Here is a 15244-nt window from a genome sequence, read left to right as displayed (position 1 = left end):
GGAGAAGCCACAGATGAGATCTACCCTGAAGCTTTAGGGAGAAGCTACTAAGGACTGCTGCTTTCATCTCATGCTTAGAAAAGTGCTAGGTGAGCCAGCCTCCCTTAGGTTGCCTGAAATTCTTTAAAAGTAAGCTTCTCTGAAAAGCTCCAGACACTCCATTATTGCTCTTGGTAGTCTTCAGAGGATGTCCCTTTGATGCAGCTGACAGGCAGAGGGCAGTGGCCCCATATTGAGCAGCCCCCTCCCCACCAGGAAAGGCTGTTCTTTTAACCTATGGGCGGAGAGGAGCCCCGGCAAGGATTTTGTCCATTTGGAAATAGGATGGAAGAAGCATCTCATGCTATGTCAGCAGGCAGGGAGAGAAGGGGAAAACTGCCTGATGTAGATTAGGGATGGGGAGCCAGAAAGACCTTCATTCCATCTTGTGCAGGCACTTAACTGCTGTGAACTTCATTCACCTTTGAAACGCAGAGAATAACACCTATTAGTAAAGTATTGGGGAGGATTCCATGAAAGGATATATGTAAAACATGAGCACCTTGTCTGACGGAGAGTAGGCATTTCGTAAAAACTGAACTATTATTTTTATCTACTCACCCCTAAAAGATACAAGATCACAAGGGGTATAGGAAACTGGCAGCTAGAGGACAGTTCCTTTACAGAGGGGTGGCAAGGATCCAGGGCCGGAGCCCACAGCATTTGGAAGTGAAGTCTCACACTTGTGGTTTGGTGAATACCAGTGTGTGTTGACTTGGAGCTGGGAGGCTGTATACTGAGGGCCTATGTCCAATAACCTCCACTGAATCAAGTGAGAGTTAAGTGGTAGTGGCACTGAATTGGAAACCCTGGTGGCACAGTGGTTAAGTGCTACAGCTGCTAACCTAACGGTTGGCAGTTCAAATCCACCAGGTGCTCCTTGGAAACTCTATGGGGCAGTTCTACTCTGCCCTATAGGGTCGCTATGAGTCGGAATTGACTCGACTGCAACGGGTTTGGTTTTTTTGGTTTGAGCATTGAATTAAAATTTTCAAGGAGAGTGAAGGGTTGGGATGGTTGTCTTGGGGAGCACCTTAGAGGATGAACGGCAGGTGAATCTTTAACTCTTGTTTGAGATCACCGTTTCTTTGTAGAAGGCTAAACTAGAGGACATTTTAAAGGCCGTTTTGGCCCTAGGCTTCTGTGATTCAAACTGCCTGTAAATTTTCTGAGTATTTTTGGTTACATAATTTTGTATATTTCTGGCATTTCTATGTCTGATAGCGTAACTACGGTCTTTACTGGGGTCACTGAAAAAACAAACCTTCTGAAGATTACTTGGCGATAATTATGTTTTTTTAAAAAAGAAAATGACACAAAAGTATATACACTGTTGGTTTTTATCATCCATAATGTGTATGTACTTTCCTATATTTTTTCCCTCATAACCCACATAACAAGCCTGAGTCTTAAGTGGAAGTGTTAACCTGTTTTTACAGAAGTGTGTGCGAAAGTTTACAGAAGTTAATTTAAGCCACTTGCCCAAAGTTGCCCAACTAGCTAGGGGAATGGTACTTGAAGTTGGTTTTTAACCTGATTTTTGTTTTCGAAGCCTGGATTTTCTCACTACCTAGACTGCATTGCCCAACGTCGGTGAGAGTAGAGTAGGATTAATGGGTTGTTCTAGTCGGGTCGTATCTTCTGAAGGTTGTTTTCTAGCCTGGCCCAGGTATCGGCTAAGACCCTGCTTGCCTCTTTGTCCATTTTCATTTTTCCGTGGAAGAATGCCATGCTTACAGCATCTATGGAATGATGCCACTGCATGGAGATTTTGAAAACTTAATGAATGTGCGCCAGGCACAAAGGAGGCAAAGCTAAATAAAGCGCAGTCCTTACTTCCAAGGAGCTCACACACTAATGCAGTAGTTCTCAAAATGCATAGAAATTATCTGGAGCAGGGCTTATTAAAATATAGGTTCTGTAGGTCTGGGGTGGGGCTCAGGAATCTGCATTTCTATTAAATCTCTGGGCAATTCTGACCCAGGTAGTTTCTGGCCAAACTCTGAGAGTCTCTGGTCCCCAGGGTTTAAAAACCAGGGACTAGGATAGCAGAGGAGCCCTGGTGTCACACTTAGTGGTTAAGAGCTCGACTGAAAACCAAAAGGTTGGCAGTTCATATCCACCGACTGCTCCTTGGAAACCCTATGGGGCAATTCTACTCTGTCCAGTAGGGTCGCTATGAGTTGGAATCTGCTTGACGGCAACATGTTTGATTTTATTGTTTTGTTTTAGGATAGCGGAAAGGAGCCCTGGTGGTGCATTGGTGAAGCACTTGGCTGCCAACCAAAGGGTTGGTGGTTCAAACCCACTAGCCGCTCTGCAGGAGAAAGATGTGGCAGTCTGCTTTCATAAAGATTTACAGCCTTGGAAACCCTATGAGGCAGTTTTACTCTGTCCTGTAGCATTGCTATGAGTCGGGATCAACTGGGTGGCAGTAGGTTTTTGGTAGGATAGCAGAGGGTAGAAAAGTATCTAAGGCTGGGGGAGAGGATGGGCACAAAGGCTTTCCTGAGAAGGTGATACCTGATCAGAGTCTTGAAGAATGAGTAGGAGTTTACCAGATACATGAGCTGGGGAAAAAGCATTCCAGACAGATCAGGTTGGGAGTGTTGTTTTTGTTTTTTCCTGAGAAGGGAAACTGCCACCTATGAGTCACAGTATTGAGTATGCCTGAGGCAAGACAAGGACCTTGGCCCATCAAATATTGTCCTTTATGGACAGAGAAGGAAGAAAGCTGTAGAGTCCTGCAAAGTAACAATGAGTGTGGCATGACTTTATTGTCTGTAACGGGCAAACAGGCTGTAGGATGTGTTTTTTCATGCAAGGGACAGTTAAGACAGCTCACTGGAAGCTACAGTGTGGACTAAAGAACAATCTTTGTGTTTAGAGGAGCTAACATTCAGAAGGAGAAGAGAGTCACCTGCTAAATTTTTTGGGTGGGGGAACTGCATATCACATTTTAGATTACAACACACAATTACTCATCGTGGTAGCATAGCAGCCCTATAGGACAGAGTAGAACTGCCCATAGAGTTTCCAAGGAGCCCCTGGTAGATTCAAATTGCCAGCCTTTTGGTTAGCAGCCATAGCACTTAACCGCTGCGCCGCCAGAGTTTCCACACACAATTAAGCATGCTACTACTACCACTCATTGCCGTCGAGTTGGAAGACTCCAAGCAACCCTACAGGACAGAGTAGAACTGCCCTACAGGGTTCCCGAGGATATAAATGTTTATGGAAGCAGACTGATTTCGCACACAGAGTGGCTGGTGGGTTTGAACAGCTGACCTTTCAGTTTAGCAGCTGAGCACTTAACCACTGTGCCACAGGTCTCCCTTTGAGCATGCTAGCCCCTTTATTGTCTGATGAGATCAGAGGGTAGGTTTCCTGGTGAAGAGACAATTCATGTATACCTAACAGATGAATTACTGATTTTCAGAGAGCAAGATTGCAACAGAATGTTCGTAGTTGCTAATTTGAATGAATTCTCTTTCATGTTTGATTTAGAAGGTGGTGATTTTGTAATGTAGGAGGATTCAAATGTTTAACCTGCTGTCATATGAAAAGTACTGTGCACCTATTCTATTCAAAGTACCTGAAAAGTACCGTGCACCTACTCTGTTCAGAGTACATTGTGGATACAAAGATGTATAAACGCTATCCCTGCCTTCAAGGTATTTACAATCAGGTAAAGGAAGTAGGATAGGTGTGCAGGTAATTGGAAAGTGTGGACAATGCTGTGGTGGTGGCCAGCCTGAAGCTGCAGGGTGGGAGCCATGATTGGGGACAGGGAAGAGAAGGCTTGCTGACTTTTAATTTAACCCCTAAACTGCTGAATATTAGCCAGCATTTACATGGGACGTTTATTATTTCATCACGACAGCCACCCAAGGGGCAGGAGGTTTGATCTCCTTTTTTCGGTGAGGAAACTAAAACTCAAGAAGTTATCAGTTCAGGATCCCGTAGCTGATGTGTGCCAGTGGTGGAACTGGACGGCAGGTCTTTTCGAGGACAGTCCTGCTCTTGCATATCACCCTGGCGTGGTACCTGCACCGAAAGTCTGCTGCCAGACCCGCCCCCTTCTCCCTGCATGCTCTGTGCTCTGCAAAGGGCTAAGGGTTGGCTCCCGGACACCGTTATCCTCTGTGCTTAGCCTCTCTGTCCTGGGTTCAGGACAAACTAAGCATGATCCTGCTTGAAGGGGCCTGGCTGTATAATGCAGCAAATGCTAAGGTGACACTCATTGTTTGTACTACCAAAGGTTGAAGCCTGAATCCTTATCTGAACCGATCTGTAAAAACCTTTTAAGTGGTAGCTCTGCAGAACACCTCAGTTCCCTATTGTCACCTAAAGGTGAGAGAAGGTGGTTCTTTCCTAAACCCTTTCAGATAAGTTGTTTGAACAACCAGCCACCTCTGTTGAAAGAAGCTGCTTTTTTTAAAGGAACATGGCTTGTTTTTCATCACATTGCTGTTATCAAAGCAAAGAGAAATCAGTGAACTGGACAGTAACTTAGTGGCGAAGAGGACTGTATCTGCCGATTCTGAAACTTGAATACAGGATGGAGCCAAAGAAAACAGTCACTTTCTCCAGTGATAGCCTGTGAGTGTGATCCACTCCCTTGCACTCCTTTTCCTTGAAGAGGTAAATGTTAGTCCAGGAAAACAGAGTAATTTCGGCCTATTTAAACCCTCATACCCTAGCACACTCCTAAGTTTGTTAACTCTCTCTGACACTTCTTGACTCTGTTGCTAGTTTGTAGCAACAATGGATGGAAACAGCCCTGAATGTTGACCTGCAGTAACCCTATCTGTGCCCCTCCAGAGCCACTGTTTCTCTGACCAGGGTTTAACTGGTCTTGAACACTGGACAACAAAAGTGGCTTCTGTTACTGATTGCTGGAAGTGGTGATTCAATCCTGGGAGGTGACTTGCTTGACCTATCTTGTTCTTCCAAGTAAAAGAGGAGGGGCAGTGTCGGAAAGCTGTGTGTATATCTGGGGAGACGGAGACATGCTTTGGGAATGGCTGGAGAGTGACGCAGTAATTCCTTTTCCTGACAGTGGCTTAGGGTTTGCTGGTGCTGTGTTGCACGTAAGACATTGGTTCCCTTGGGTGTTGCATCAAGGAAGCCAGATTATTTATTATTGTTTGGTTCTCTTGCTTAACACACGTGCTTTCAGGAGCACTCGCTAAGCTGTGACTCAAGGTCTCAGTCTTCCTTGCAAATACTGCCCAGCTTATCATGTGGTTTTTAACAAGGGTTTGGAAATCCCTGGTGACCCACCAGGCAGTGGCGTGAATCCCAGTGATCACCCACCCCTCTGGTGTGGTCTCGAGTGCAATGGAGGGGAGGCCAGGATAGGCTGGGCCAGGCTGCCAGCCTAAACAGAATGTGCAACCACTCCACCATCTCCACGTGTGGTTCTAAGCTTGGCATGGCCAGAGAGCCATGGGTAAGTCTCTCACTGCTCATGATAAAATCACTTCACCACAGCCTAAGCTTAACTCTTGGAGGACCACTTCATGCCGCTGCTTGTACTGTGTAGCTCAGGGGCACAGGAAGCGTTAAGAAGGACTTCTAGCCCCTGGGGTTCCTTGTGAAGATTTTTTGCATGCCCCCATCCTTTGCTCTAGGATAGGTACTTTGAGAGTGACATCAGCCCTGCCCTTGGGGAATTTACAGAGTAGTTGGGGGATCCCACGAGGCAATTGGAGTACGAGACTGGATGGAGCACAACTCTGCAGTAACTTTGTGGTACCATTTGGCTGGAACAGTGGTTCTAAACCAAGGGTAATTTTGTTGTTCCCCCCCTCCCCGCCCCAGACATTGGTAATGTCTTGGCGTTATTGGTTCTCACAATTGGAGGGAGTTGCTACCAGTGTCTAGTGATTCGAGACCAAGGCTACCAGTGTCTAGTGAGTTGAGGCTGCTATATATCCTGCAATGGTCAGGACAGTCCCCCACAACAAAGAATTATCTGGCCCAAATGTCAATAGGGTCAAGGTTGAACAACCCTGGGCTACTAATTACTGATTCATAGTAGTCCTTCTGCTTAGGAAGCGGTGTCATGAGCAAGGGGAGGAGGATTGAATTGTATCAATAGTGAAGTCGGTGTGCTTTTTCTTGCTGCATTCTAAGCAGTGTGTGTTAGTTATCTGCCCAGAGATTTAGAATCTTAACATCTTGGTTGCCCCCTTAATCAGTGGGTGTTATGTCTTGTCAAGGATGGTCAGTTGTTTGTGGGCCAGTAGATAAGAGCAAGGAGTCCTTGGGTAGCTCAAATGGTTAAGCACTCAACTAGTAGCTGAAAGGCTGGTGGTTCAGACCCACCCAGAGATACCTCAGCAGACAGGCCTGGAGATCTGATTCAGAAAAGTCACAGCCTTGAAAACCCTATGGCAAAGTTCTGCTCTGCACACTTGGGGTCGCCATGAATCAAAAGCTAAACTTGATGGCAACTAACAACAACAGATAAGACCTAGCCCTTCTGGAACTAAAATTTTCTACTGTTACTCTGAACAATCTGGATAACCATCCCCTAGAAGGGCAGGATCTCAGTAGTACCCAGATGACTTTATACAGTTTAAAGAATGATTAAAAAACCTAAAAATATATGATTTGAATAATAGACCATATTTCAAGCCGGGTCCCTATTGCAATGACTTGGGTTTATTGTACTCTCTGGTAACATTAAATTCCCTCTTTTCTAAATCACCTGAAGTCTGTTTTGATCTCTTAAGAATAAGACTGTAGAATCTGGAAAATTCTTGTTTCTTTAAAGTTATTCAGGGTCTTTTGGAGACATCTCCTCTGAATTCTGAATACTTCTTTTATCTGGGATCTGGTTGCAGTGAGACCATTTCTAATGTGATCCTTTGAGGTAGAAGTAAACAGTTTCCTTGAACGGTGTTGAAGTTTTTACTAGCAATAAACCGCTGGTACTGGTCTCCAGACAAAACACACAAAGCAAATCCCGTTATTATGCCATTTGCTCCCAACAAAAGCCTGCCGTAGGGGGATGGAATTGCTGTGGTAAAATGGGGTTAAATTTACAATTATGCTTCAGAAGAGGAATATCCCTGAAACCTCACATGCGCCCTTCGAGTGAAATCGTGGTGAATCTCTTTTTTTAATCATGGTAACATATACATAACATGAGATTTCTCATTTTAACAATTTTGAGTGGTACAGTGCACAATTCAGTGATATTAAGTACACTCACAGTATTGTGTAACCATCACCGTTTCCAGATTTTTTTTTTAAATCATCCCAAACAGAACACCCATATCCATTAGACAACAAATCTCCGTTATTCCCTCTCCCCAGCCCCTGGTAGCCTACTCTCTGTTTCTATGAATTTGCCTGTTCTAAGTACTTCATGTAAGTGAGATCGCACACTTAATTTGTCCTTTTGTGTCTGGCTTATTTAACTTAGCATAATGTCTTCAAGGCTCCTTCTGTTTTATGGCTGCATGGTAGTGTGTCGCACGTATATACCACATTTTGTTTATCTTTAACGGCTGCACCATTTTACTTTCCCACTGGCAGTGCACAAGGGCTCCAGTTTCTCCACAAATGGTTTTCATTAATAGCCATCCAAGAAGGTGTGAAGTGGCATCTCATTTGTGGTTTTGATTTGGTTTCAGTACTGACTAATGACGTTGAGCATCTTTTCATGTGCTTTTTGGCCATTTGTGTATCTTCTTTGGAGAATTGTTGGTGAACCTCTTTTAAAGTACATAGCAGTAAATAAATTAACTTGTACCTTCAATGTTTCAGACCCTATTGAAAACGGCACCACTTTATCTTCTTTCCTGGTAAAGCAGTGGGTATTTTATTTGACCAAATACATTTTTAAGATATAGTAAATACTTTAACGAGCTAGAACCCAGTCATGGAAAGAATACTGAACCCAAAGTTAGAAGGACCAGGGTTTTAACAATCTGGATTCTGCAGCCTTACTCTAAGTGTTGATTTCTTCATCCCTAAGTTTTTTTTTTTAAGGTAGGGATAGTGGTACGTCTTCTGACCTCTTGCAGGGTGCTGGCAGGCAGGCTCAAATGCAGGGCTGGCTGTGAAAGAGGTTTAAAAAACTCGAGAGCTCTATGTAAATATGTATGGAATATAGACAGTCGCTGGGTACAAATGAGATCTGTTCCAAATTGTTTTTAAGAATTTGTAGGTAAGTGGGAATGATAGCATATGGTTCTTTTTGCCTTACTTTAGTGCGAGAATGGAGCCCTGGTGGCACAGTGGTTAAGCATTTGACTGCTAACCGAAAGATTGGCAGTTCAAATCCACCAGGTAGCTGCTCCTTGGAAACACTATGGGGCAGTTCTACTCTGCCCAGTAGAGCCGCTGTGAGTTGGAATCAACTTGATGGGCAATGGGTTTTTGGTTTAAATGTTTAAATGCTGCACATGCAGCAGGTGAAAGTGATTGTGATGAAGAATTTGTTGGGAGTAGGGCTTGGTCCCATCATTTCAAAGTGAGGGCAAATTTACATAACATTAAAGGGCAAGTAGGAGTTGTCTGTAAGTCTGTCATTCGTAACCCAGGGACTTACTGTATTTTAACTATATGTGTGTGTGTGTCTGTCTGTATAACTATAGCTATAAAACCAGTTGCCACTGAGCCGATTCCAACTCATGGCAACTCCGTATGTGTCAGAACAGAACCGGACACCCTAGGGTTTTCAGTGGCTGATTTTTCAGACACAGATCACCAGGACTTTCTTCCGAGGTGACTCTGGGTGGACTAGAACCTCCAGCCTTTTGGTTAGCAGCCAAGTACATTGTTTGCACCATTCAGGGACATCACTATAGCTCCAGGGACATCACTATATATATCTTTACAATGATGCAATGATTGTTGCTCGAAATGGTGACGCTAAGGCTTTGCCATATGACAAATCATTAAAAAAAGAATAAATTCTGTTGCTTAGACAGTAGTTATTAAGGCACAAAATAAACGTAAGTATCTTAGGAAGGTTTTCAGCAACAAGAATTAAAAGATAAACTGTTTTTAACCTAAGAGTTTAGTTATTATAAAATGACTCAAAGGCAGGGTCCATATCTTATGGGTCCTTTTTGTGCCTGTCAGCATGAAAGTTTAGGATAACGCCTAAACTTCCGACTAAAATTTGGGCGTTAGATCCTGAAAACTTTTTCTAGCTGTGTAACCACTCTGAATCTCAGTTTCTTAGTTTCCTGTGAAGAGGGGAATAAGTAGCACAAGTCAAAATGCCCAGCCCCAGTTAGGCAGAGCTTGGTGTTCTTCTCCATTTCTTGAATGTTGTCCTGGCAAGAGGTTCTCCTGCTTACCAAGAGGTTCTCCTATTTACCAAGAGGTTCTGTTACTTACCAAGAGGCATCATTCCCTTCATGCATGAAGAGGGGCCCCTCTTCTTTGTCCCGGTGCCTATTGTCCATGTTGTGTAATGTGTTTACTTGAGCCTCAGTGTAGAGAATTCAGATGGCCAGTGCTTATATTTGGGCCCTTATGGTGCCTTAACCTCAGGGTGAGGGGAGGAACGATCTATTACTAAATTTTAGTGCAGGAATAGTTAATTCGATGCCCACAGGGACCAGGCAGTGATATGACTGAGTTAAGCAGATAGGATTATTGTTCATTAGGGACTTGGGGGTAGACTGTGGTGAAGCAGGAGCCCATATACATCTCTGCTGTAGCCTGTTATGGCCCTATGGGTATGTGGGCTCTAGTTTTTCAAGAGAAGCTGGAAATCTGGATTTTGATATGAATTCTTCTCATTTAAAAACGTCAACAATTTCATTTAAAAAAAAAAAAAATGAAAAACAAAGGTACCATGCAGGCATAAAACTCATTGGGGGGACACTAGCTGGCAGTCCTTACTTGTGAGTGTGGAGAAACAGTCCTGCAACATGTGAAGGAAAGGATCTGCCCTCCTGGAACCAACTGTGGACAGACAGTGGTCTGCTGAATTGCCCTCCTGCTCTGCCTGAGTGCCACCTACTATTCACCTGCCCCACCGTGTGCTGCTGCTAGTTCAGCCCTCCGCTTTCTGCGCCAGCGCTTGCTAAAGATGTCAGTGGATTTATTATGCAGCTGAAGAGACCAGTGATGTGGATTTGCTGGGGATACCTCAAAGCAGGACTCTCTTTCCTTCTTTAACCCAGTGTCCTGTGCTGCCACAGCCAGCCAGACCTTGCAAACCTGCTTGCACGAGGTAATCGACAAGGAAGCCAGGGCGTATGTTGCAACTTCCGATCTTTGCTCTGGGATTTTCCTACCAGGATCAAGTGGCTTTTTCTGAGTTTGTTATTCAGGTTCCTAATAGCAATGCAGGAAATTGATTTTAATTTCTTTGCCACCTGCTCAGTTTGGGGCCTATTTAATGAGAATCCAGTTGAGATGCTGCTTTGGCAGTAGTGTTGGTGTGACTGGGAGTGTACCTAACATATGTCTTCTTTTTAAAATTTATGTTGACTATCTATTGTGTGTATTTTTTTATGGAATGAGGCAGAAAGGGTATAAATACTTTAATGTACTTTGATTCTTTGTGGGCACTCATGGGGGTAATTGTGTTAGGGTGTGTTTGTGATTCTAGAAAAAGAACATTAGTCCACTCCAATTTTAGAGGGCAAAAATTGTGTTTGTTGTGTGTCTGTTATAGATCTAGGGCATTGGTTCTCAGACTTGAGTATATGTGAAGATATCAGGGAGCTTGTTTAAATAGCCCAGGTGATTTTGGGCCCATGGGCCACACTTTGGAAACACAGATCTATTTTTTTTATATATATAATTTTTATTGTGCTTTAAGTGAAAGTTTACAAATCAAGTCAGTCTCTCACACAAAAACCCATATACACCTTGCTACCCACTCCCAGTTACTCTCCCCCTAATGAGACAGCCCGCTCTTTCCCTCCACTCTCTCTTTTTGTGTCCATTTCATCAGCTTCTAACTCCCTCTACCCTCTCATCTCCCTTCCAGGCAGGAGATGCCAGCATAGTCTCAAGTGTCCACCTGATCCAAGAAGCTCACTCCTCACCAGCATCCCTCTCCAACCCATTGTCCAGTCCAATCCATGTCTGAAGAGTTAGCCTCGGGAATGGTTCTGGTCTGGGGGCCATGACCACCGGGGTCCTTCTAGTCTCAGTCAGACCATTAAGTCTGGTCTTTTTATGAGAATTTGGGGTCTGCATCCCACTGCTCTCCTGCTCCCTCATGGGTTTTCTGTTGCGTTCCCTGTCAGGGCAGTCATCGGTTGTAGCCGGGCACCATCTAGTTCTTCTGGTCTCATGATGATGTAGTCTCTGGTTCATGGGGCCCTTTCTGTCTCTTGGGCTCATAATTACCTTGTGTCCTTGGTGTTCTTCATTCTCCTTTGATCCAGGTGGGTTGAGACCAATTGATGCATCTCAGGCGGCCACTTGCTAGCGTTTAAGACCCCAGAAGCCACTCTCCAAAGTGGGATGCAGAATGTTTTCTTAATAGATTTTATTATGTCAATTGACTTAGATGTCCCCTGAAACCATGGTCCCCAGACCCCTGCCCCTGCTACGCCGGCCTTCAAAGCATTCAGTTTATTCAGGAAACTTCTTTGGTTTTGGTTTAGTCCAGTTGTGCTGACCTCCCCTGTATTGTGTGCTGTCTTTCCCTTCACCTAAAGTAGTTCTTATCTACTATCTAATTCGTGAGTGGCCCTCTCCCACCCTCCCTCCCCCCTCTCGTAACCACGAAAGAATGTTTTCTTCTCGGTTTAAACTGTTTCTCAAGTTCTTATAATAGCGGTCTTATATAATATTTGTCCTTTTGCAACTGACTAATTTCACTCAGCATAGTGCCTTCCAGGTTCCTCCATGTTATGAAGTGTTTCACAGATTCCTCATTGTTCTTTATCGATGCGTAGCATTCCATTGTGTGAATATACCATAATTATCCATTCATCCGTTGATGGGCACCTTGCTTGCTTCCATCAACACAGATCTATTTTGTTGCAATTGTTTAAGTAGAGAATTTGGGACAAATCCACTTATTTGTGAGAAGCCCTGGTTTATTGTGATTCATCGTGTTGCTCTTCCTCAGTTTCTTAAGAGTCAGTCCTAGGAGGGCCTCACAGATAGAAGTAAATGGGCTGCTTGTTGGCCTCTGTGCAGCAGGGTCTCCCCTTCAGCAACACAGAGCACATCCTTCCATTAGACTCCAGGCTTTTCTATGGCCTTATCTTTTAAGGTATTAGCTCGCTAGGCTGCTGACCGAGGTTAGCAGGTTCGAGGTTTGAGTCCACCCAGAGTTACCTCAGAAGAAAGTCCTGCTGATGTACTTTTTTTTTTTCTGCACTTTAGGTGAAAGTTTACGAATCAAGTCAATCTCTCATACAAAAATTTATATACACCTTGCTGTATACTCCTAATTGCTCCCCCCTATTGAGACAATCTGCTCCTTCCCTCCACTCGCCATTTTCGTGTCCAGTCCACCAGCTTCTGACCCCCTCTGGCCTCTCATCTCCCCTCCAGCTAGGAGATGCCAACATAGTCTCAAGTGTCTACTTGATCCAAGAAGCTCATACTTGACCAGCATCTTTTTCTATCCCGCTGTCCGTTCCAATCCCTGTCTGAAGAATTGGCCTTGGGAATGGTTCCTGTCTTGGGCTAACAGAAGGTCTGGGCGTCATGACTACCAGGGTCCTTCTAGTCTCAGTCACATCGTTAAGTCTGGTCTGTTTATGAGAATTTGGGGTCTGCATCCCACTGCTCTCCTGCTCCCTCAGGGGTTTTCTGTTGTGTTCCCTGTCAGGACAGTTATGACCTACTTCTGAAAAACCAGCTACTGAAAACCCGACAACACAGTTCTACCCTGACACATGTGGGGTCACCATGAGTTGAAATAGACTTGATGGCAGCTGGTTACAGTTAGTGAATGGGGTCCTGGGTGCTCCTGAACCCAGGGAGCTGAAGTCCAGAGCCTCTTTAAGAATAAAGCACATTCATATCTGAGAGATGAGGCTGAGTCTTATCAGATAAGATTTTCTGGCCTGGTTAGGGGAACCTGCCCATCTAGCCAGGCCATTTGTCCTTTCGGGAAATTATTGAACTTGACCAAACAATATAAAAATATATTCCTAATATCCCAGTACATACAAAACAGAGTCTTGATTAAGTTCTTAACAGTGGCCTGCCCTTTATCAAAGAGGATGAGCTGGAGCTCCTCTAGTTAGCAAAGAGTAAAAGGTAGTTATTTTGCATAGTATATATTGTGAAAAATAAAAAAATAGTATGTGACAACCCCTACCATCAAGGAAAGGGAGATGACACTAACACCTAGGAAGCATCACACTAGGGCTCCTGCTGAATCACTCCTCTTCCTGGGCTTACTTTCTTTCATCCTCAGCTTTTCTGTAACTTCACACCACCCAATTCAAAACGTGTGCCCTTAAACCATATTGGCTAGTCCTCTCCACTCTTCACACAGCCTTAAAAACTAGTGGTATAGAAAGAAAGTGATCTTAACTTTATTATTGTAAAAATACAGGTAAATCCACAAAGCTTTAAACAATATTTTTTATGACCACCCACAAATCTTTTTCTAAGTATCTGAGGACCTGAAAGCACCACAGTTTCAGAATTTGAAGATTCTGCTTAGGCTAGAACAAAAACAGAACAAGTTCTAAGTTTAACTTGCTGCCTTTTCTCATATAAAAAACCATTGCTGTGGAGTCAGTTCTGACTCATAGCTAGGACAGAGTAGAACTGCCCTCTAGGGTTTCCAGGGAGCAGGTGGTAGATTTGAACTGCCAACCTTTTGGGCTCTTAACCAGTGTGCCATCAGGGCTCCATTCTCATATAGCCATTTCAAATCTGTTTTGTTTGTGAAGACCTTGTTATACTTTGGTTACAGACAACCACCAAAACCACTGCGTTACCAAAATCAAGTAGAGCTCCATCCCAGTATTTATGCAGTGCCAGAATTTGATACGCTTTCTGGAAAGCCATTTCTGGTTCAAGAATGGAAGAAAACTTGATTTTTGTTGCTTACAGAGTAAGCAGCTACAACCCGGGCCCAGGTTGAAAAGTAAATAAGAGAGTTGTAAAAATATTTTCATATTCAAGGCCATTAAAGAAGCCTCACCAAAACCTTAGAGAGAGATACTAGCTGAAGCCAACAATGAATTTACAAGCGATGATACTTTGGATATTATTTTAACTGGTGCGCAAAGCATATGAGTCTTGGCCTCTCCTGAACTCTCAGCTCTCCTTTCACACTGCTCTCCCTGAGATTTACTGTACTCAAGCCACACAAGCTCATTCCTGCCTTTGTGCCTTTGCATGCGCATGATACTTCCTCTCTGGAACACTCTTCCTGCAGCCTGCTTAGGCTGGCTCCTTCTCATCATTCCAGTCTCCACTCAGGTGTCACCTTCTCAGGGAGACCTTCTCTGACCACCCCAGCTAAAGTCCTTGGTCCCATTATCCTATTTTATTATCCTCATGGAAGTTATAACTGTTATAAATTCCTAATTTTACTTGTTTGTTTCAGTCTTCTGCTTTAGAAGGTATTTAAGATCTTTTTGTCTTTGTTGTTCTACAGTTTCATACAATGTGTCTAGGTATGGGTTTATTATTGTTTGTCTGAAGTTCTGTATCTTTCATCAGTTCTGGAAAATTTTCACTTATCTCTTTGAATTTTGTCTCTCCCCCATTCTCTTCTTAACTTTTTCAACTCTTTATTTCATATTTTCCATTTCCATGTTTTTTCTTAATTGGTAGAAGTACCTCTCTGAGTAATTTTCTCAGGTCTGTTTTCCATTTAACTAATTCTGTCTTCAACTTTCTCTAATCTTAAGTGTAACTCATTGTTATTGATTGAATTGTGTCCCCCCAAAATAATGTGTCAACTTGGCTAGGCCGTGATTCCCAGTATTGTGCGGTTGTTCTCCATTTTGTGATCTCATGTAATGTAAATCCTAACTTCTATTATGTTGATGAGGTAGGATTATGGGCAGTTATGTTAATGAGGCGTATGCTGAGCAAGTAATCCAAGAAGCTGGACTATATGAAGAAGAACGGGGCGTCAGGATTGGTGGAAGACTCATTAACAACCTGCGTTATGCAGATGACAAAACCTTGCTTGCAGAGAGTGAAGAGGACTTGATGAAGATCAAAGACCACAGCCTTCAGTATAGATTACACCTCAACATAAAACCAAAAACCAAACCCAGTA

The 15244-nt window shown here is 43.6% G+C and overlaps 1 protein-coding gene across 2 annotated transcripts in view; it reads left to right on the top strand.

Annotated features, from left to right (window-relative positions):
* Positions 1-15244, top strand: part of WBP1L (WW domain binding protein 1 like) — a 64556-nt gene that overhangs the window by 24821 nt on the left and 24491 nt on the right. The gene's annotated exons all lie outside the window — the stretch shown is intronic.

Source organism: Loxodonta africana, chromosome 16 (genome assembly GCF_030014295.1).
Source record: "Loxodonta africana isolate mLoxAfr1 chromosome 16, mLoxAfr1.hap2, whole genome shotgun sequence".
NCBI lineage: Eukaryota > Metazoa > Chordata > Mammalia > Proboscidea > Elephantidae > Loxodonta > Loxodonta africana.
Note: the sequence above shows the minus strand (reverse complement) of the source record. Positions and strands in the feature narration are given on the sequence as shown.